We start from the raw sequence: 24,045 nt of genomic DNA on the forward strand, positions 1-24,045 counted from the left end.
GCACGTGTTTCATTGCAAGGCGAGGATGTACAATTCCTTATTGCCTTCACTTTTCTTGGTGCTGAAATAGTTGTCACGTTAATTGAGAAGTAAGTTAGTTGCTGATTGGAGTAGTTATGTTACTGGAGAAACATCACGAAATCGACAATGATATGAGCAACATCTCTCAAAACGTAAGGGCGGAAGTATCTGTAGCCTATGGCAGGCAGAATGCTGAAAATAAATCTAGCATAGAATTGTACTGTTTAAGCCGAAATACCGGATTTCAGTTCATCGATAGGATAACGGTTCATTTTGCCACACACAGCTGACAGTTTGTGCCATTTCTTGGTGATTTATTTCCATATATTACTCATTTTATATTTATTCTATCGTTTGTTGAAGATTTTGCAAGACGCAAAATCTACTGGAATGCTTTATTAAGTCTAAAGCCAAGTAAAATCTAAAATGTTATCCATAAATTCTTACGCTAGGAGCATGATTTTCCTTGCATGATTTATAACATATTGTAATTAAGGCAAATACAATGAAAATCTCCAAAACAAAGCAGCATAAAATGAGAATGCCTTCTACGGGCACTGTCTTTGTATCTGTGAACTCCCAGTACATACGAGCTTAAGCTCATTACACCTTCTGGAGCATGGGGCATCGAGAGTACCCCCATAAGACGATAAGAACATAGGAGCCGATTTAGGCCATTCGGCGGATCCTATCTGCTCCACCATACTGTTCCAGCTGATTGATTATCTCCCCCAAGCCTATCCGTGAGTCTTACCTCCGTAACCTTTGATACCTTGACTAATGTGGAACTTATAAAGCACCACATAGAATATTCTCAACGACATGGATCCACAGCGTCTGTAGCAAAACAAATCTACACATGTACTACCCTCAGGCTAACGAAATTCCCCCTCATTTCCTCTCTAAACGGATGCCCCACAACTCTGAGATTTTGCCCTATAGTCATAGACTCACACACCATAGGAACAATCTTGCCCGCATCCATTCTATCCAGACTTTTCAATATTTGATTGTTCAATGGGATTTCCCTTCATTCGTCAAAACTTAAGCGAATACAGGCCCAGAGCTATCAAACACCACTCGTATGTTTACCTTTTCCTTCCCGGAATTATTGTTGTGAAGCTCCACTAGACAGCCTCCCATATTAGCAAATATTTTCGTGAATAGTGAGCCCAAAACTAATCACAATACTCCACACGGCCTGACCAATGCATCATAATCTTCCTGGTCCCTCAACACCAGCTCTATAGCAAAGAAAGCCCAGTAGAGTCTCTACTTTCTGAGAAGGAAAGTCCATCTCCCAACCCCCATCCTCATCACATTCTACAGGGGTTGCATTGAGAGCATCCTGAGCAGCTGCATCACTGCCTGGTTCGGAAATTGCACCATCTCGGATCGCAATACCCTGCAGCGAATAGTAAGGTCAGCTGAGAAGATCATCGGGGTCTCTTTTCCGGACATTACGGATATTTACACAACATGCTGCATCCACAAAGCAAATTATGCTTTGTGCATTATGAAGGACCTCGTGCAAAATCTTCTCCCCACCCCGCCCCCCCCCTCCCCCCCCCCTCCCCCGCCGTCTGGGAAAAGGCACCGAAGCATTCACGATCTCACGTCCAGATTACGTAACGGTTTCTTCCCCCAAGCTATTAATACCCAGAGCCTAGACTGACACCTTACTGCCCCATTGTCCTACTAATTATTTATTGTTTTGCCTGCACTGTTTTGCGTATTTTATGCATTCCTGGGTAGGTCTGTAGACTGGTGTAGTTTATCTTTTTACTGTGTTGTTTTTACGTAGTTCAATCTAGTTTTTGTACTGTGTCATGTAACACCATGGTCCTGAAAAAGCGTTGTCTCATTTTCACTATGTACTGTGCCAACAGTTATGGTCGAAATGACAATAAAAGTGTCTTGGTAAAACCTCAACAATACAATTACGTTCTTATATTCTAATCATATTACAATAAATGCTAACAATTTAGTTGTCATTCTTATCACCCACTCAAACTGCACGATAACCTTTGGAGAATGCTGTCAAGAATTCCCAAATTCCCTTGCGCCTCTGATTTTTGAATTTGCTTCCCGCTTGGTACATAGTCTCCCGCTACTGAAATGCATGACCATATATTTCCCTACAAAATCTGTCATACGCCACTTTTTTGGTGATTACTTAAGCTCTTTAAGTCCTGTTGCAGAAATTCTGCTACCTCAACACTACCTGCTCCGCTTTATGTCTTCGTATCGTCCGCAAACTTGGCCACAGGGTTAATCTCCAACATTTAAAGTGAAGACAAGCGATTCCAACTTTGATCCCGTGAAACACCACTAGTCACCGACAGCCAACCTAAAAAGCCACCCATTATTCTCTGGTTGACTTCTGCCAGTCACTCAATGTCTATCCATGTCCGTATATTTGCAGTAATACCATGGGATATTTTTCAATTTAGCAGCCTATTCGCTGATTCTCCTCTGTCTATCGCTGCTCTGAGTTCGTCAAAGAATTCCATCAGATTTCTCAGTCAAGATTTCTACTGAAGAAGGTATCGTGATAGTGATAGTATGAATTGGAGGAGATGGCAGTTGAAGGCGTGGCTGAGGAGTTGGTGCAAGGGGCAGGGTATCAGATTTTTGGATCGTTGGGATCTCTTCTGGGGATGGTGGGACCCGCACAGATTGAATGGGTTGCCCCTGAACTCGAGGGGTAACAAGAAAGGAGCTTAAGAAGAGGCTGAGAAGAGCAAGAAGGGAACATGAGAAGGCTTTGGCGAGTAGGGTAAGGGAAAACTCCAAGACATTTTTCAATGTTGTGAAGAACAAAAGGATGACAGGAGTGAAGGTAGGACCGATTACAGATAAAGGTGGGAAGATGTGGCTGAGGCTGTGGAAGTGTCCGAGGTCCTAATGAATACTTCTTTTCAGTATTCACTAATGAGCGGCAACTTGATGACGATGAGGACAATATGAGTGAGGTCGATATTCTGGAGCATGTTGATATCAAGGGAGAGGAGGTGTTGGAGATTTTAATATACATTAGGGCGGATGCCCCCGGGGCCTGACGGAATATACTCCAGGCTGCTTCACGAGGTGAGGGAAGAGGTTGCTGAGCCTCTGGCTAGGACCTTTATGTCCTCGTCATCCACGGGAATGGTAGCGGATAATTTGAAGGAGGCGAATGTTGACCCCTTGTTCAAAAAACGTTGTAAGGATAGTCCGGGTAATTATAGACCAGACAGCCTTAAGTCTGTGGTGGGAAAGCTGTTGGAAAGGATTATTAGAGATAGGATCTATGGACATTTAGAGAATCATGATCTGATCAGGGAGAGTCTGCAAGGCTTTGTGAAGGACAGATCGTGTGTAATAAGCCTGATAGAGTTCTTTGAGGAGGTGACCAGACATTTAGACGAGAGTAGTGCAGTGGATGTGATCTACATGGATTTTAGTAAGGCATTTGACAAGGTTCCACACGGTAGTCTTATTCAGAAAGTCAGAAGTCATGGGATCAGTGAAGTTTGGCCAGGTGGATTCAGAATTGGCTTGCCTGCAGAATGTAGAGGGTCGTGGTGGAGGGGTACATTCAGATTGGACGGTTGTGACTAGTGGTGTCCCACAAGGATCTGTTCTGGGACCTCTGCTTTTCCTGATTTTTATTAACGACCTGGATGTGGGGGTAGAAGGGTGGGTTGGCAAGTTTGCAGACGACACAAAGGTTGGTTGTGTTGTAGATAGTGTAGAGGATTGACGAAGATTGCAGAGAGACTTCGATAAGATGCAGAAGTGGGCTGAGAAGTGGCAGGTGGAGTTCAACCCGGAGAAGTGTGAGGTGGTACATTTTGGAAGGACAAATTCCAAAGCAGAGTACAAAGTAAATGGCAGGACACTTGGTATTGTGCAGGAGCAGAGGGATCTGCAGATACATGTCCACAGATCCCTGAAAGTTGCCTCACAGTTAGATAGGGTATTTAAGAAAGCTTATGAGGTGTTATCTTACATATATCGAGGGATAGAGCTTAAGAGTCGCGATGTAATGATGCAGCTCTATAAGAATCTGGTTAGGCCACACTTGGAGTACTGTGTCCGGTTCTGGTCGCCTCAATATAGGAAGGATGTGGAAGCATTGGAAAAGATACAGAGGAGATTTGCCAGGTTGTTGCCTGGTTCAGAGAGTATGGATTATGATCAGAGATTAGGGGAGCTAGGGCTTTATTCTTTGTAGAGAAGGAGGACGAGAGGAGACATGATAGAGGTGTACAAGATATCAAGAGAAATAGATAGAGTTGCTCAGTGCTCAGTGCAAGAGGACATGGCTTTAAGGTAAGGGGAGGGAATTTCAAGTGGGATATTAGAGGAAGGTTTTTTTACGCAGAGAGTAGTTGATGCGTGGAATGCACTGCCTCAGTCAGTGGAGGAGGCAGATACACTAGTGAAGTTTAAAAGACTACTAGACAGGTATATGGAGGAATATAAGTTGAGGGTTATATGGGCGGTAGGGTTTGGGAGTCGGCAGACTTTGTGGGCCGAAGGGCCTGTAATGGGTTGTACTATTCCATGTTCTATGTTCTATGACCACGCTGACTTGGGCCTATTAACGTTATGTGAGTTCGCTTCTTAAGAAAGTACTCAAACAACTTTCTAACCTTTAAAGTCCGGCTAACTGGCTTATAGTTTCCTTTCTACTGGTTCACTCACATCTGAAAGAGTAAAGTGGCATTTGCAGATTTCCAGTCCTTATTAATAACAACTACACTCACATCTAAGCTTGGACATTCTCGAATCTCTGACATACTGTAAGGGTTTTCCACAGTGGAGCCTGACGCAAACAAGTTTTTATCCATTTTTAGCTTTTTTTTTGTCTGCACATTACTATGATCTCTCTTGCGCCATCTCCCAGCGGACCGATATCTACCGTCGCCTCTCTTATTCTTATTTAGTTTTTTTTTTCTGGGGGGAGTGACATTACGTCTACTCTTTTATAGTTTTATCATATTTCATCTTTTTTTCTCTCTCTCACAGTGTTTTAGTTATAATTTGTTCGTTTAAAATATTACGCATACTTTAACTTCCCGGGAATTATTTCTATATTATATCTCTTTCCTTTTCCTTTTAAGCAACGGTTACCTCACCCACCTTTTAGAATACCATTTCATCGTTGGGATGCATCTATCGCGCGACTTCTAAATTGCTCCCCAAAACTCCAGCCATCTGCCGTCATCCATACAAGTAAACTATCCCTGTCAACACCGGACAACCTCTGTGATTTCCTTTCCTCCACTGTAATACTGACAAATCTGACTTTATCTTCTACCTCTCAAACTGCGTGGTTAATCTTGTTATTTTATTATCCCTGCCTCTTAAAGTTTCCTTTACCTTAAGTTCCCTAATAAAATCTCGTTCATTGCAGAACACATAGTCCAGAATATTATTTTCACAAGTCGGCTCCAACACAGTCTGCTCTAAAATTCCAGCTCGTAGGCCTTCTACATATTCCCTCTCACCAGATGCAGCACCAATCTAAACTTCCCAGTCTATCTGCATATTGAAATCTCCCCAATCAAGATGATAACTTTTTTTAAATTACTTTCAATCTCCTGTTGTACCGTGTATTCCACATCCAGGTCACTATTTAGTGGCCTATATATAATTCCCATCGGGGATATTTTACCCTTACAGTTCCTTAACTTTCCCGCAAAATATTCTACATTCACCAATACTATTCCATCTCGTTTTAAAAATTAGATTTTAGTTTTTTTGCCAACAGAGCCATACACTCCTTTTTCTATCTGTCTGCCCTTTCGATTCAATGTGTATCCCGGGACAATAAGCTCCTAACTATGATCTTTCAGTCACCATTCGTTAATTCCCAGGACGTCTTTTCTGCCAATGTCTAATTATGCTGCACGATTGCATACCCTATACCACTAACTAGCCAAAGTCCTCTAACAGAGATCGTCGTTCAAGCTGTTCGCAGCTGCAGTTTATATTCTTGGTCTAACCTTCCACTCGCTGGGATGAGGTATTTGGAGCTTCGGTTGGCACTCCTGTAACAAAGTAATTTTTGGGACGGTGTTGCCCTACCCATGCCGAAGTCTCATGTGTTGACAGGCTTGCTTCTGGTAACCCATTTCGGATTTGAGAAGTCTCATGCTTTCATTACTTCTCCGTAACCCACAGTCAGTCAAGTTTTTGTTGACTCCAAGCAACAATCGACGTTTTTCCAGAATCTAATCCTGATAATGATAATGGAGGGCACTGTATGTAATTAGACTGCATAATTACTTCCACATGAAACTCTGCACAGCCAGTCCACGACCAGTGAAATGTCAAATAATACTTGCAAATGAAGAACATGGAAGAAAGATGTTGCATGTTTGTTTTCCTGATGCACTTTATATGTCCTTGAGTCCAGAAGCACCCACTTCCCTGCTGTTCACGATATTTCATAATATTTGTTTTTTTTCCTCCAGAAACGACGGCGAGACAGGAACTAGCTATTAGTGAGATCTCTCATCCGTAGCCTTGCGTTGTTTCTAGTACTCATGGCCTCCTCCTCGATTACCTCCCCCTGATAACTGTAATAACACTCATTCAAGGTCAGCATCACTGTTCCAATCTCCAAAAAGGGGCAGACATCCGAAAGAACGCTCCCCGAATTCTTAGTCACTCCTGCTCGAGACAATTGATCATTCCTTCTCACTGCCTTCTACTAGGGTCAATGATTTGATATTAAATCTGTTATTCCTTATGTTACGTAGTTGTCACGTGACAGGTGTTGAAGCTATACTGGACGTGAGGTAATGGTCTTGTGATAGTGGAGTGACGTCATTTTCCCGCCAGTAGAGTTCATGTGACAGGTTTTTTTACAGGGTATAAAAGGTGGACCCCTCACTGTGAGGAGGGGCAGTTCGTGGCTGGATTTGCCATGTTGACTTCATGCCACAGCATGATTTAATGTTATGACGCAGTTTAGTTGAAAGATGTTTTATTTAATGCCTAAAATTCAAAATGTCATTGCCAGCAGTTTCTTTATAATACTGCTAGTTAAAAATCAGTGGAGAGTGAAGATCGGAGTTCGAGAGTTAAAAGATCGAGGAAAGTCGATTTCGACGGAGAAATAGGTTCGACCTTGTTTGATCCTCATTCGGAATTAAATCGTTGACTGTACACGGGTTAATCCCCGTGAAGTTGCAGAAAAGATTGAGTACAGTTTTGAAAAGGAAAGGTCAGTGCCTTTAAGCCGTTTCGTTTTCACCAATTTCAAAATTTATGTTGAATTTGCCTATGATAAAGCTGCGTGTTTTGAGAGTTGGGTTTCTTCTAAAAATGTAAATGGGGAAGATAATACATTGAAAGTTCTGATTTTAATGGGGGAATTTGAAAGAATCATCCCTGTTGAAGTAAGGACCTACTTAAATAAGGATACTGATACATTGCAGGACTCTGCTAGAAAAGTTCATGAGTATTTTCTAATCCATAAGAATAAATTTCCTCAGGGCAGAATTTTTAAGAGGAAAAATAACACGGAGACTAAATCGGAAATTAAATCAGAAGTTAATGAGAAAGGTAAGGAAGGAAAACCTGTGAAGGAAAGACAGTTTCGTCCTATATGTAACTATTGTAAGAAATCTGGCCATGTAATAGCTAACTGTTTCCGATTGAAAAAGAAAGTGAGGGAAGCAGTTCCAGATGCTTGTGTGCAACATACTGAAACACCTGTAAAATTACAGGGTTTGATAAACACAAATGAGACTTTGTTAGAGTCTGACCAAGTTAAAAAGCGATATGATCATTTTATAACTGAAGGGCTTGTATCCTTGAAAGAAGGATCTACTCTAGTGCCAATAAAAATCCTTAGAGATAGTGGAGCTTTTCAATCACTGAGGTTATACAGCGTATTGAAGTTTAATGAAGAGTCTGATACTGGAAGGTAAATTATATACGAGGTGTTGGGAGTGATTTTATGCCTGTACATTTGCATAAGGTAAATTTAAAGTCAGGGTTAGTTACAGGATTTGTTAAAGTAGTACAGCCCAGCTTACCTCTGAAGGATATTTAGACAATAGACAATAGGTGCAGAAGTAGACCATTCGGCCCCTCGAGTCTGCAACGCCATTCTGAGATCATGGCTGATCATTCACTATCAATACCCAGTCCCTGCCTTGTCCCCATATCCCTTGATTCCCCTATCCATCAGATATCTATCCAGCTCCTTCTTGAAAGCATCCACAGAATTGGCCTCCACCGTCTTCCGAGGCAGTGCATTCCACACCTCCACAACTCTCTGGGAGAAGAAGCTCTTCCTCAACTCTGTTTTAAATAATTGACCTCTTATTCTCAATCCATGCCCTCTGGTACTGGACTCTCCCAACATCTGGAACATATTTCCTGCCTCAATCCTATCAAATCCTTTAATTATCTTAAACGTTTCAATCAGATCCCCTCTCAATCTCCTCAATTCCAGTGTGTACAAGCCCAATCTCTCCAATCTCTCTGTGTAAAACAGCCCTGCCATCCCAGGAATCAACCTAGTGAATCTACGCTGCACTTCCTCAATTGCCAGAATGTCCTTCCTTAAACCTGGAGACCAAAACTGTACACAATATTCCAGGTGTGGTCTCACCAGGGCCCTGTTCAAATGCAAAAGGACATCCTTGCTCTTGTATTCAATTCCCCTTGTAATAAATGCCAACATTCCATTTGCCATCTTCACTGCCTGTTGCACTTGCTCATTCACCTTCATTGACTGATGAACTAGGACTCCTAGGTCTCTTTGCATTTCTCCCTTACCTAACTCTACACCGTTCAGACAATACTCTGCCCTCTTGTTCCTACTTCCAAAGTGGATAACTTCACATTTATTCACATTGAATGACATCTGCCAAGTATCTGCCCACTCACCCAGCCTATACAAGTCTCCCTGTATTCTCCTAACGTCCTCTTCGCATGTCACACTGCCACCCAGTTTAGTATCGTCAGCAATCTTGCTGATATAGTTTTCAATGCCCTCATCTAAATCGTTGACATAAATCGTAAAGAGCTGTGGTCCCAATACAGAGCCCTGTCGTACCCCACTAGTCACCTCCAGCCAGTCCGAGAAACACCCATTCACTGATAACCTTTGCTTTCTATCTGCCAACCAGTTTTCTATCCATGTTGAAACCCTGCCCCCAATGCCATCAGCTCTGATTTTACTCACAAATCTCCAATGTTGCCACATTGGTTGCCTTATCGAATGCCTTCTGAAAATCTAAGTACACAACATCCACTGGCTTACCCTCGTCTAACATCCTTTTTGCACCCTCAAAAAACTCCAACAGATTAGTCAAGCATGATTTGCCCTTGGTAAATCCATGCTGGCTCGGCCTAATCCTATTACTGCCATCATGATGTGCCACTATTTCTTCCTTAAATGTACATTATAACTAACACATCAATACAGTTAAAATCTCCATTTCTGACAACGTAATCGTTTTATCTAACCTACCTTACCTTCCTGTAAATGAGTTTTAATGATGTAATCTCCTCTACCGAAATCCCCACCGGAACACCGGTCTTAACACCCCTGATACCTCTATTGTCATTAGGCAACATAGATTCTATCTTACTTTTATTCAAATAAAGCATTCAATTATAATGCCTTCTCACACTTTCTTAACCTTACTCATGATTAGCACATCACCTCTTCTTACTTTCTTTTTCAATCATTTTATTAAATTTCAAATTAATAAGCATATCAATATTGGTAATGGTACATAGAGATCAGGATTGCATTAATAACGGGTGACATGTAAAACACATATTTAGAACAGCAAATAGAGTTTTGCCTCCCAATCTCTTAGTAATTAACCATGAGAAAATATATTTATAAAAAGAGAAAACAATCCCTTGACTAAAAAATAACTAAACTAAAAAAAGCGAACAAAGAATGGGCTGCCATGCTCCATCGGGTAAAATTATAATTTGTTGTTAACTCTGCTCCTATATACATGAACAAAAGAAACTAAAAAAGGATTCAGAAAATGTCGACTTACATCATATGAAAATATTGAATAAATGGCCTCCAAGTTTCTACAAATTCAACCGAAGGGTCCATAGTACCACTGCTAATTTTTCCCAAATTTAGACATCTTATCGTTTGAGAAAACCACTGAGGTGTGGTTGGGCGGATTGGAAGCTTTCCATTTAAGTACAATGGATCTTCTGGCTAATAATGTCACAAATGCAATTACTCGACAAGTTGATGGGGTAGATGACGGGAGTCTATCATGGTAGTCCAAAAATTGCCGTGATAGGATAAAGTTGTAAATCAACGCGCAGAACTACTGAAATACTATCAAAATTATCTTTCTAATATTTTCCGAGAAAAGGACAAGATCAGAGCATATGTGTCAAGGAAGGTACTTCAGAATTATATGTATCACAAACAGGATTTATATGAGGGTAAAAACGAGCTAACTTATGATTGGACGTATGAGCTCCTTGAACTAACTTAAATTGTATCAAAGCGTGTCTGGCACACATTGAAAAAGTATTAACTAGTTCAAGAATTTTCTTGCATTTCTCTGTAGATAAAGATATTTGAAGTTCTCTTTCCCACTCATTCTTAATTTTATCAGATGTACCTAGACGTATTTTCGTAATCAAATCATCGTACTTGCTATTAAATTCTTCTTAAGTGCACTTCCTGAGTGTCTGTTCGGAGGGTGCTGGTTTGCAGGAGGGGCAAGGTGGCTTTAAACCCGGCGGTAAACACGGTTGCATGGTATGGTTCTCTCCAAATTGTTTCAGATGTTCCTTTGCCTATCTTCTTCACATAGTCACCCAGACAAACTGAGAGTGCTGGGAAAGTGCGGGAGTTCATATCTCACAGCAACAGCCCCGGAGTGAAGGATTCGGTCACCGAGTGTAACGGCGAACGGCGTGGAGATACAGTCACGATGAGGGAAAATTGATAAATATAAAACGCTGAACGTCTGTCCCTTGTTCTCGGGAAACTCTCCAGTTCCGGGCGATTTGCACACTAGACTGTCCCATCATCTTTTCTTTCTTTTTCTTTTTACAGTAATTTTATTCAGAAGAAAAAATAAGATTTACAGAGTGCTACACATCAACACATCTCAACATAAATTGTGTACATTCATATATTGTAATAAAATTGATTAAAATATTATAGCATATCACATAAAGGTATACCACACTGTAATCAAACATTTAAAGATAGGTCATACATCATAAAATAACTTTTTACATAAAAAGTTCAACACCCTAGCAACTACCAAAGAATAAAGATGATGGATGATAATGGATAATTAGAAAAAAAATATCCGTTTAAGATGAGAAGATAGAAATATACATAAAAGTCTGTGCAGTGTTAAACTTTATAAATTGGAAAAAATAATTTAGGAAAGGTCCCCAGATAAAAAGATTGTTTCTAATACCGGTTTCATTTGAAACAGGAAAATGGTCTCCCCATCGATTAATTAAACCCCCGTCTCCTGCGTGGCAGGCGGGGATTGAACTAACAAGGAATCAGCAAGAGTGTGGAATCTTTCATACGGATGCCAGGGTTTAGCAGAGTTCGTAAAGTCACTCTGATGTTTGTTCGTTGAGTGCAGAGCTGGCGCTTTTTTCTCATCCCCTCCTCACTGAGTGACTGGAGGGGTCTCAGCATTCTTTTGTGATTCAGTCATTTAATGAGTTCACGTACTGGCCAAAGGAAGGGTTCCCATTAGTGTCCAACTGCGTGTTGTTTGAACAGATATTTATAATCAGCAGTTGTTTCCCACTTTCTAATACGTGAACCAAAAAAAGATTTGCAGCCCTTCGAATCTCTCGGGTCGATTCTCCCTTTACTCGGATCCCAGGTGCTGTGTTTCTCTGGTCTGTCGGAACGTCGTGACATCCATTGGTCAGAAAAGGAACAGCAACAGATTGATCCTTCAGAAAACAGCTCAGAAACTGATAATCGAGTGACAGAATCTTGTAGCACAAGAGAACAATCAGCAGCAGAATCACGTTTGTATCATGGTGCGATGGTGGTATAGCGGTGAGCATAGCTGCTTCCCAAGCAGTTGACCCGGGTTCGATTCCCGGCCATCGCAGGTTGTACCCTTTTAGCACAATGAACGCAGAATTCACGGGCAATTTGCTGTGAATGAAATTCATTCCAATGGATCGGATGGAGCCCTCATGTACGATGGTGGTGATCCCTCACGTAGGATGAGCCAGAACCCCAAACTGAATGAAAAACACAACATTAGACCCGGGAAGTCCGTTAGTTCCAAGGACTCGGCTCGAGGAAACGTACACTCTTTGGTCAAATCGAACATACAGAATCCTGATCAAAGACACAACTCGTTCCCCTCGTTCATCCGGCAGAAGGTACAAAAGCCTGAAAGCACAATTCACAGTCTCAGGGATAGTTTCAGTCCCACTGCTGTGTCTATTGAACGGTTTCCCGTAAGATCGGATGGACGTTTGTCCTCACAATCCACCTCAGTATGAAGCTGCTCCTTATTATTTAACTGCGCCGTGCTTTCCCTGTCGCTGTTACACTTTATTCTGCATTTTGTTATTGCTTTACCTTGTTCTCTCCAAATACACTGTGTAATGATTTGATCTCTATGAACAGTGAGGATGAGCAGCGTTTCACTGTATTTCGGAATATGTGACTGAAACACGTTGAACAGATTCAATTCCCACTGAGCCCGTTGCGGCAGCAGTAGGGAACGCCGGCATCCGGACAGCGCGGAGTTTCCCAGCTGGTAATGAAACGCAGCAGGAAAAAAGATGAGAGATCACAGAGGGAGAGCAGTGAGCGAGGGTTTCACTGAACTCTCATCGATGGGAAGGTTCACACTTCTTCAGAGTAGGCATCCCCAATTGACATCAATGGATCTGTGTTGAGAGTGTGAACGGCTTTCAGTTCCTCGGCATAAACATCAGCGAGGATCTCACGAGGTCTGTACACACAGGCTGCGTGGTGAAAAGAGCACAACAGCGTCTCTTTCACCACAGACGGTTGAAGAAATTTAATATGGATTCCCAAATCCTAAAGACTTTCTACAGGGGAACATCCTGACTGGATGCATCACTGCCTGGGATTGGAACCGTAATTCCCTCAATCGTAGGAATCTGCAAGGCACACTAGCGTGTCTGTTAATGTGACCTTCCTAGTATTCAGGACATTTGCAGTGTTACGGATTCAAGCAACAATAAATATATGAGTTAGGCGGGGGGTTTTTTATAACAAATAACACGTTTATTAAACACTGAAAACAAACCCCCCAAAAGTAAACAAATCACTAACGTAACCGGAAATCAGCTGCAGTGCGGCAGCTTAAACAGTTCTTAAAGCAATGAAGCTTAAACAGTTCTTAAAGCCATGTTGCAAAAAACAGTTCTCCAAAGTAGTATTGCAAAAGTTCAAAATGATCACAGTCCATTAAAGGGAGATACTTTTTAAGGCGACTTAAGTTCTCTTTCACGTCGTGATGTTCCAATTCCCAGGCGAACTACTTTTCCCACGAAGACGGAAATGGAACGGCTTAAAGGCACTAACCTTTCCTTTACAAAAATGTTCCCAATCTGTTATTATTCACAGTGATTAACACGAGAACAGTCAACGAAATCCTTCCGAATAAGGATCAAACAAGGTCGAACCTGTTTCACCGTCGAAATCGATTCTCCTCGATCTTTTAACTCCTGAACTCCGATCTTCACTCTCCACTGATTCTCAACTAGCAGTCTTATAAAGAAACTGCTGGCAATGACCTTTTAAACTTTAGGCATTAGATAAAACTTCAACTAAACTGCGTCATAACATTAAATCACACAATGGCATGAAGTCAACATGGCAAATCCAGCCACGAACTGGCCCTCCTCACAGGGAGGGGGTCCTCCTTTAATACCCTGTAAAAAAAAACCTGTCACTTGACCTCTACTGGCGGGAAAATGACGTCACTCCACCATCACAAGACCATTACCTCAAGTCCAATATACCACTGCCATGTGACGCGGGTACGTAACAACAGAGACAGGTGTGTAAATAGGACCTGAAGGATCGTTGGGGACCCGAGTCACCCCAATCTCAAACTGTTCCTGCTGCTGCCATCCGGGAAAGAGTACGGCAGTATAAAAGCCAGGACCAACAGGCTCCGGGAAAGCTTCTTCCACCGGGACATCAGACAGAATAATTCAGACTGATACAATCGTGTTGCTATGTTATATTGACTGTCCTGTTGTACATACTATTCATTACATATTGCTGTAAGTTGTACATTGCATATTTAGACATATTTCGACGGAAGAGACTTCACAGTGTAGCAGTCGAATCACAGACGGGAATATGTGCAGATGCTGGAAATCCAAGCAACATCAACAATATGCTGGAGGAACTCAGCAGGCCAGGCTGCTTCGTGATCCTGAAGAAGGGTTTCGGCCTGAAATATCGACTTTGGAATAGATGCTGCTGCACATTTTCTCTTGTACGAGAGAAAATATACTACTAGATCAGTAGCGTCTCTGGGTAGGCTCGAACCACCAACCTTTTAGTTAACAGCCGAACGCGTCACCGATTGCGCCATAGAGACAAGTATTTAAAAGAGTAAGAATAAATGACAAATTTCAATTCAAATGTGATTTTTTTTGTTACAGCTGCTCAGTGTTTTAAAAAACAAAGTTGAATACTTGCTGCCGACAACAGAGAATATAGCAGAGGATGGTTTCGATCCATCGACCTCTGGGTTATGGGCCCAGCACGCTTCCGCTGCGCCACTCTGCTACAGGAAGTATAATCAATTGTTGAGCTGTGAATGCTGCGTTTTTTTGTGTGTATGCATGCGTTTATGTCTGTTTCTGTATCTGTACATGTCAAAGTCTGGGTATGTACCTCTGTCTGTACATGTCTGGGTCTGCTTCTGAGTCTGTATATGTCTGGGTCCATTCCATCTTTTTCCCGTTTCATATCCACGTACCTCTGTTTCTCCTCTTTCTCGTTTTCTCCACCTTCCCTACTCTCTGACCCACCCAGTTATTAACTCTGTGCCGTTTATGCTCTATCAGCCTTGCACTTCGTTCCCGATATTTCCCCACTGAAATGCGTTTTACATTATTTAAATGTCCAGACGGACAATTAATCCCACTGGTAGGCGTTTTTTTTTATTAAATAACGACGTTTTAACCCGAGTGTGATTAACTTCCTAATCCAGTCCTGATGATTGAATGACTGTCGGAGTTCCTTCAGTGTTGAACCAGCAGATCAACTAGTGAAGCGGAACTCGCGACATTAATGTACTGCAAACGCTGACATCAAATGCAACAATTCCTCCGCCGGGATTAACTGTTACTCTTATGTTCAGACCATCACAGCCGGACCGGTTAGTGACAGATGGGGAGATGTGGAGGATCGCTGATGCTTCGCCCCTCCCTGCCACACGGGGCGGTTTTTCCATTTCTCCACCAAAGCTGTGTAACTGATACAGTAAAGGTCGGGTTTTAACTCTCCCACGTAGGACGGTGTAAAGACAGACTGGCAGTTGCTTATCCCGTGGCCAGCAGAGTTACTCCAGCATTTTGTATGTGTTGCTCGGAATTCCAACATCTGGGATTTCCCGCCGATTTATCAATTCACAGTCACCAACCTAGAGATGCTCGCTGTTAAATCCCGGATTTTATACATGAAAGCCCACGATCTCGAACTGAAATTCTGGGTTGTCAAATGTACTGGAAATCCTCTTTCTGAGTCACCAATCACAAAGCGCGAAAATTGAAAGGTAGAAAACAGAGGTCGGAGGGGACTATGAAGCTTTTCCAGCCCGCTCCGCTAGTCAGTCCGAACCTGCCTCGATTTCTCGAAATTTCGGTAATGATCCCTTCCCCCTTCACCATTCCTCATCTCCTGTTCCCCCTCTCACCTTACCTCCTTGCCTGTCTATCGCCTCCCTCTGGTGCTCCTCCTACCTTTGCTTTCTTCCATGGCTTTCTGTCCTCTTCTGTCAGAATCCCTCTTTTCCAGTCCTGTATTTCTTTCGCCAAACAATTTACCAACTATCTGTTTCACCCCAGCCACTCTCGGTTTCACCTAACACCTTGCTTCTCCTTTTCCTCTGTCCACCTTTTAATTCTACCACACATCTTTTTTTTTTTCTCCTCCAGTCCTGCTGAATGATCTCGGCCCGAATCCTCGACTGTTCTCTTTTCCATAGACGCTGCATGGCCCGCTGATTTTCACCAGCATTTGGTGAGTGTTGATCAGTGTCTTCTATCTCACTTAACAAAACAGTGAATCTGCTTCCTCATAACATCTCCCCGAATCTTTAATTAAGTATATATTCTGAGTAATATTGTTATATTGCAAAAATATAAATTCAAATTGATTATTTAAAAAAAAGCTATCAACACATCAAAACAAGCCGCAGAAAATGCCATGCTGCCTTCCCACAGCCCCATCAGGAGGGAGGTAACACATCAACAAGTCCATTACCCCTCAACCATCAGACTCTTGAAGAAGAATGGATAACTTCATTTATCGAACTCTGAACTGTACCCACAAGCCATAAACTCTCAAAACTGTTGATATAATGCTCTTGATAATTATTGATTATTTATTTATTATTAGTATTTTGTTTGTTCTTTCTTGTAATTGCGTAGATAGTCTATTGCACAACACTCGCTTGCTGTTTTTGTTGAGTGCGGTCTTTCATTGATTCTCTTGTGTTTCGTTGTGTTTACTGTGGATGCTCATGCGGTTACGTGTATATACTTCGGTAATAATTATAGATTAATCTTTCAACTTTGAACTTTCGGGAGAGGAATCCATTGGGTGAGACGTGGATGTTGTTTCACACTGTTATGTAGGAGGCGGAAAGTTTGGCGGAGGCCCGCAGCATTATTCTCTGGGACAGGATTGTGGAAGAAGACAGCACCAGACGGAAAGCCTTCTCTTCTGACATAGAAGAAAATCGGTGGAATTCATTGCTGACGATACTGATAATACTGTTCGTATGTCTGATGATAGAATGGAGGAGCAGACTCCATGGGCCGAATGACATAATACTGTTCCTATGTCTGATGCTGTTATACACTGATAACATTGATTCTAAGATATCAATATGGATCACTGAGTCCAATTGATCAAAGAATGTTTAATGAACGTTTCAACTGCAGTAATTGCACTGAATTTATATTACTTTGAAGTAAACTGTGCACTATATTAGAGATTGACAGTTACAGAATGAAACCCTCATTTCCACGCTGTACCGGAGACTGACAGGTACAGTATGAAGCCCACACTCTCACATTGTACAGAGACTGACAGATACAGAATGAAACCCACACTCTCACACTGTACAGAGACTGACAGGTACAGTATGAACCCCACACTCTCACATTGTACAGAGACTGACAGATGCAGAATGAAACCCACACTCTCACACTGTACAGAGACTGACAGATACAGAATGAAACCCACACTCTCACACTGTACAGAGACTGACAGATACAGTATGATACCCAGACTCTCACACTGTACAGAGACTAATGTGTACAAAGGTTTTTGAACAGCCTGTTTTGTGAAACGTACTCAGATTTACTGCTGATCTCTGCTCCATGCCTCCTTGTTACATCTTGAATAAATCCAAGCATCAGGTGACCGTGACAGGTCTCTGCCTTTCTAAATGGAGATTACACTGTACCTCTGCCCTCTCAAACTGAATGCTAACATTGTATTTGCCTCCTTACTCCCAACAAGCTGCAAGTCAACATTTGGGAAATCCTGCACAAGGACACCCAACTCCATTTGTACCACTAATGTCTAAGTTTTCTTGCTATTTAGAAAATCAGTTACTTAGAAAATATATTATTTGTAAAATAATGCTGAATAATGGACTCCAACATCATGTTAAAAACTGAAGTTTAGCCATTTGGCTGTTGCACCACTCCATTCTTCAAAAAGAGAGATAGTTCTAATTTTCTACTTTACGAAAACATTTCTGAAATCTAGAGATTTTTGAAAGGATGCAACTGATGCTTTCACCATCTGTTCAGCTACCCATTCCGTATCCCTGCGATGAAGTCCATCTTGTCCAGATGAGTTATCAACGTTCAGAAACGTCCACTTCCCAAGCCCCTTAGCCTGTTCAGTTATGGGAGGCTACGGAACGACACAAAGTTACTAGAGCGTGGAGGCGAGGAAAAGGTGGATACACGAGACAAAAAAAAATCTGAAAACTGGCAAATAAATTTGCCAGTCGTTAAGTCGTTCTTTCTTTCTGCCGAAAGTGATATTAACAGAGAGCAGTGGAATGAGAATGATGTGCCTGTAGCGGTGTGCAACACGCAGCGCTGCAATAAATGACACGGTGTCGGTGAGCTGCAGTTGCAAAAGAGATTTATTCAAACTTCGCGGCCTCGCGTTAAAGCCCTCCTGATCCCGCCCTCCCCGGAATACTGTATTCACAGGCACGTCCCGCGCGCTTTTTCCCTTGCTGGTAAAGCAGACTTGGCGCCCTCTTTGTAACCGGCCTCTATGCCGGCGCGCGCCACTTTGTGAGCCGGTTCGAGTGCGCTGGGAAGTGGGTCGCCACATAACCAGAACAGGCGATACACCCCCAATGTCCACAGTCTGGATCGGACTCTGTTTGGGAGGTCTGTCTCTGCGCCGCAGTGCCGGAATATCGACCGGCTGCGCCACGTCCACATGCGCCGGTTTCAGTCGGTCCACCGTGAAAACCTCCTCTTTCCCCCCAACGTCCAGTACGAATGTGGACCCGTTGTTTCTGATCACCGGAAACGGCCCCTCGTAGGGCCGCTGTAGCGGTGCCGGATCTCCGCCCCGTCGTACAAAAACGAACTTACAGTTTCGCAGGTCTTTGGTACGCAGGTGGGGTTCTGCCCGTGCTGCGACGTGGATATGGAGGCCAGGTTACCGAGCTTCTAGCGTCGTCTGCCCAGGACTGGCACACCTGGAGTATTGTGTACAGTTTTGGTATCCAGGGTTAAGGAAGCAATTGCTGGCTGTAGAGGAAGTACAGCGGAGATTCACGAGGTTAATTCCTGGGATATCCGGAGTGTCCTACGCAGAGAGGTTAGAGAGACTGGGCTTGTACACGCTTGAATTAAGGAGACTGAGAGGGGATCTGATTGCAACATCTAAAATTATTAAGGGATTGGACAAGATAGAGGCTGGAAATATGTTCCAGCTGCTGGGAGAGACCAGTACCACAGGGAATGGCTTGAGAATAAGGGGTACGTCATTTAGGACAGAGTTAAGGAAAAACTTCTGCTCCCAGAGAGTTGTGGGGGTCTGGAATACATTGCCTTGGAAGGCAATGGAGGTCAATTCTCCGGATGCTTTCAAAAAGGAGCTAGATAGGTATCTTATGGATAGGAGAATCAAAGGATATGGGGAGAAGACAGGAACCGGGTATTGATAGCAGATGATCAGCCATGATCACACAAAGGCGGAGCAGGCTCGAAGGGCCGAATGGTCTACGTCTGCACCTATTGTCTATTGTCTATTGACTGCTGCGGGTCCTTCCTCTTGCTCCCTTGAGGCTGGTATGAACTCCAGGGGTGCGCCGTACACCAACTCGGCCGACGAGGTGTGCAGATCTACTTTCGGGGCCGTGCGGATTCCGAGCAGGACCCAGGGAAGTTCGTCCACCCAGTTAGGTCCTTTGAGGCGGGCCATGGGAGCCGACTTCAGGTGACGGTGGAAACGCTCCACCAGTCCGTTCGACTGTGGGTGGTAGGCAGTTGTGTCCCCAAAAGGCTGGCCATAGCTGACCACAGGCTGGAGATTAACTTGGCGCCTCTGTCGGAGGAAATGTGGGCCGGTACACAAAAGAGAAATACTCAGGTGGCAATCAAGTGCCCGGGCGCAAGATTCGGAGGTGGTTTCGGTGAGCTGGACCGACTCTGGCCATCTTGTGAACTGGTGCACGATACTCAGGAGGTGCCGCGCTCCAGATGAATGCGGTGGAAACGCCGGTGGGTGGGGTGGAACTGCTGCGTCAGCGCTTTGGTGTGCCGCTGCACCTTGGCTGTTTGGCAGTGCATGCACGTTTTGGCCCATTCACTGACCTGCTTGCGGAGTACGTGCCAAACGAACCTGCTGGAAACCATCCGGACGGTTGTACTGATGCAGGGGTGCGCTAAGTTGTGAATGGAATAGAAAACGCGCCGCCACCAGGCTGCCGTGACGACGGGACGGGGTTGGCCGGTGGTGACGTCACAGAGTAGGGTCCTCTCACCTGGGCCTACGGGGAGGACCTGGAGCTGCAAACAGGAGAATGCGGTTCTGTAACTAGGGATCTCCTCGTCTGCCTGCTGCGCCTCCGCCAGTGCTTCATAGTCTACACTTTGGGACAGGGCGAGGATGTTAGGGCGGGAAAGGGCGTCCACCACGACATTGTCCTTTCCCGAGACATGACGGACATTCGTCGTGTATTCGGAGATGTAGGGCAGATGTCGCTGCTGGCGGGACGACCAGAGGTCGGATGCCTTCGTGAACGCAAAGGTAAGTGGTTTGTGGTCCGTGAACGCGATGAAGGGCCTACCATCCAAGAAGTACCTGAAATGCCGGATTGCCAGGTATAGCGCGGGTGGTCGCAGGTGTATGCTGAAAAACGCCAGGGGTTGCCAGCGACCCTCGATGATTTGTTCCAGAACCCCAGCGACTGCCGTGTTAGATGCGTCCACTGTGAGGGCAGTAGGGACGTCCGTTCTGGGGTGCACGAGCATCGCGGCGTTTGCTAAGGCTTCTTTAGTTTTAATGAAAGCGGCGGCAGACTCCTCGTCCCAGGTAATGTCGTTGCCCTTACCTGACATCGGGGCGAACAGGGGGCGCATGATTCGGGCAGCTGAAGGGAGGAAGCGGTGGTAGAAATTCACCATACCCACGAATTCCTGAAGGCCTTTGATTGTGTTGGGTCGGGGAAAATGGAGGACTGCGTCTACCTGTGCCCCGTCTTTACTAATTCTGTGGCCCAGGAAGTCGATGGTGTGGAGCCCGAACTGGCATTTGGCCAGGTTGATTGTCAGGCCGTATTCACTCAGTCGGGTGTAGAGTTGACGTGGGTGGGACAGATGCTCCTGACGACTGCTGCTGGCTATGAGGATGTCGTCCAAATAGTTGAAATCGAAGTCCAGGTCGCGTCCCACCGCTTCCATTAACCGCTGAAACGTCTATGCGGCATTCTTTAGGCCGAACGGCATGCGGAGGAACTCGAAGAGGCCGAAAGGGGTGATGAGTGCCTTTTTGGGGACGTCGTCCGGATGCATCGGGATTTGATGGTATCCCCGGACGAGGTCCACCTTGGAGAAGATCCGTGCGCCGTGCAGGTTTTCTGCTAAGTCCTGAATGTGCGGCACAGGGCAGCGGTCCGGTGTTGTAGCCTCGTTCAGCCTGCGGTAGTCGCCGCATACTCTCCAGACCCCAGTTGCTTTGGGCACCATGTACAGGGGGGAGGCCCATGGGCTGTCGGACCGCCGTATGATCCCAATTTCCTCCATCTTCTTAAACTCCTCCTTCGCCAGTCGGAGCTTGTCCGGGGGAAGGCTTCGAGCATGGGCATGGAGGGGTGGTCCTTGTGACGGGATGTGGTGCTGTATGCCGTGTCTGGGCATGGCTGCCGTGAACTGCTGTGTCAGAACTGATGGGAAATCGGCTAGGACTCTGCTGAATTCATTGTCGGACAGCGTGATGGAGTCTAAATGTGGGGCCGGCCACTGGGTTTTACCGAGGGAGAACGTTTGAAAGGTCTTGGCGTGGACCAGTCGCTTCCTGGGCAGGTCGACCAGTAGGCTGTGAGCCCGCAAAAAATCCGCGCCCAGCAGCGGTTGTGCGACGGCGGGCAGTGTGAAGTTCCACGTGAACTGGCTGGAGCCGAACTGTAGCCGCACCGTACGGGTGCCGTTGGTCCTTACTGTGATGTCGTTCGCGGCCCTCATGGTGGGACCCGGTGCCCCGTTGCGGGTGTCGTAACTTGTCGGAGGTAAGACGCTGATTTCGGCTCCGGTGTCGACCAAAAAGCGGCATCCCGACCGCTTGTCCCACACATACAGGAGGCTATCCCGATGGCCAGCCGCCGTAGCTGTCAGCGGCGGCTGGCCCTGGCGTTACCCGGGAACATGCAGGGCGGGCTACAGCGGCGGGCTTCTGCGCCCCCGCTGGTTTTAGAAGCTCCATTGTTCTTTGGTCTCGTCACCCCTGCCTCTGGGGTTAGCGGGCTCTGCGGCCGGGCCTGGTCTGGTTTGCTGCTGGGAGCGTGGCCTGGTGATCTGTGCGCCGGTCGCCCCACTCTCCTTCTTGGTTTTCCACAGCAAGTCCACTTCAACATTCATCTGTCATTCTTTGGCCGACTTCCCAAGGTCATCTCGATCTCACTGTACTATCAAAGAATCTTCACTGTCCACTCTGCCACCAACATTGCTGTCATCTGCAAACTCACTAGTCACATTCACAACAATGTCAGCGAAACTGTTCACATCGATGACAAATGACAGCATCAGAACCGATCCCTGTGAACGTCACTGGTCAGAGGCCTCCAACCTGAATGACAATCTGCCTCGACCACCCTCTGTCTCCTTCCACCAAGACAATTTTGTGACACTGTCATTAGGCAGTATCTAGTCTGGCATCCTTTCTGCTCCAAAAGTATAATACAGAAGAAATATCTTCCTTGCCTACACCTCTAAGAAGTGCCGAAGCCTCAACTCCAATTCTGGCCCACTCATACAATGTCTGCTCTCTTTAAATCAAACTTCTTTTTATTGGATCTTGTTAAGTGCCTAACTGTGCACAATCAAACGTCTCCCAGGGAACTATGACATGCAAAATATGCCAAATGCCCATGTTCACTTCATTTAAACTCCCTCTCCGTCTACATAATCATATGACTGTTTGTGACTGTGGCGCACAAAATTGTGAACTGCAGGAAACCAAAGAACATGCCTGCACTGTTCGACAAGACCAGACATGATAAAACAATCAAAACACTGCATAACAAACATGAGAATACCCTAACTGAGAGGAGTGGAGATGCTGGATGACCATGAAGATTTAAAGAGAAGCAAGATAAATGTTTATAAAATCAGGGAAATGGGATCAAAATACAAGAGGAGGCTAATAGCAGATCAGCCTTTATATGGAATTGTGGGTGAGGGACTAAGAGAGAACACACTGGGGGGTTTATCCAGTGAGACAGTGTGAAGAGGGCTCAGGATAAGAGAGGTGCATTCACCAATGGAGTTGTGCTACTGGCCTCCCAAATGCCAGCAGGAGATAAAGAAACTGAAATGTAGCAGCGAGTGAAAGATGTAAAAGCAACAGGGTCGTTGTGGTGGGTGACTAATTTCCCCAGTGTTGATTGGGACTCCCTTAGACTCAGGGGCTTAGAATTCATTGCGTATGTTAGAAGAATACTGGGATGTTTCTTAACATAGAAGTGGGTAGTCTAACCAGGGAAGTGGGTCATAGAAGACATTGTATTGGGAAATGAGCCTAGCCACTGATAGAAGTTTCATTTTGGGAGCAGTATATAAGCACAGGACTCGTCACAGAGGTAATGTGGTTAATCGGGATATAGGTAAGGGAAACTGTGTTGGACAGGAACTGAGGTGAGGGGAATGGGTGCAGCTGTGATTTGTCCATCCACAATTGACATGTGACTAGTGGTTAAAGGTCAGAATTCAGACTGTTTCTATGTGGAAGAAAGACAAGGTTGGTAAAGTCTGGTGGAGGGGTAAGAGATGTTATGAATTCAATCTGATAGAAAATGAAATGTAAGGAATGTTTCAGATGTATAAATTGGAGAAGGCCTCTGGCAATATGAAGCAAGCAAGAGAGAAGTTAAACAGAGAATCAGACGTGTCAAACGGGGATAGGAAATAAATGACTTTGTGGAGAAGGGGCACTATGGAGAGGGTACGACAACACAAGGACAAAGGAGAGAGTTTACATATGAAGTGGGTGAGGGACTAAACCAGTACTTAATATCAGTATTCATCAATGTGTTCATGGAG

General features: G+C 44.5%; 2 non-coding genes across 2 annotated transcripts; one reads left to right on the forward strand and one right to left on the reverse strand.

The window, feature by feature from the left end:
• The first annotated feature begins 12,050 nt into the window (after positions 1–12,050).
• Positions 12,051–12,122, forward strand: trnag-ccc (transfer RNA glycine (anticodon CCC)). The gene has a single exon. It is a non-coding gene; the product is annotated as a tRNA-Gly (tRNA).
• Positions 12,123–14,731: 2,609 nt separating this feature from the next.
• Positions 14,732–14,803, reverse strand: trnam-cau (transfer RNA methionine (anticodon CAU)). Its single transcript has one exon. It is a non-coding gene; the product is annotated as a tRNA-Met (tRNA).
• Positions 14,804–24,045: the final 9,242 nt, after the last annotated feature.

The sequence above is a fragment of the Hypanus sabinus genome, chromosome 31 (genome assembly GCF_030144855.1).
Source record: "Hypanus sabinus isolate sHypSab1 chromosome 31, sHypSab1.hap1, whole genome shotgun sequence".
NCBI classification, from domain to species: Eukaryota; Metazoa; Chordata; class Chondrichthyes; order Myliobatiformes; family Dasyatidae; genus Hypanus; species Hypanus sabinus.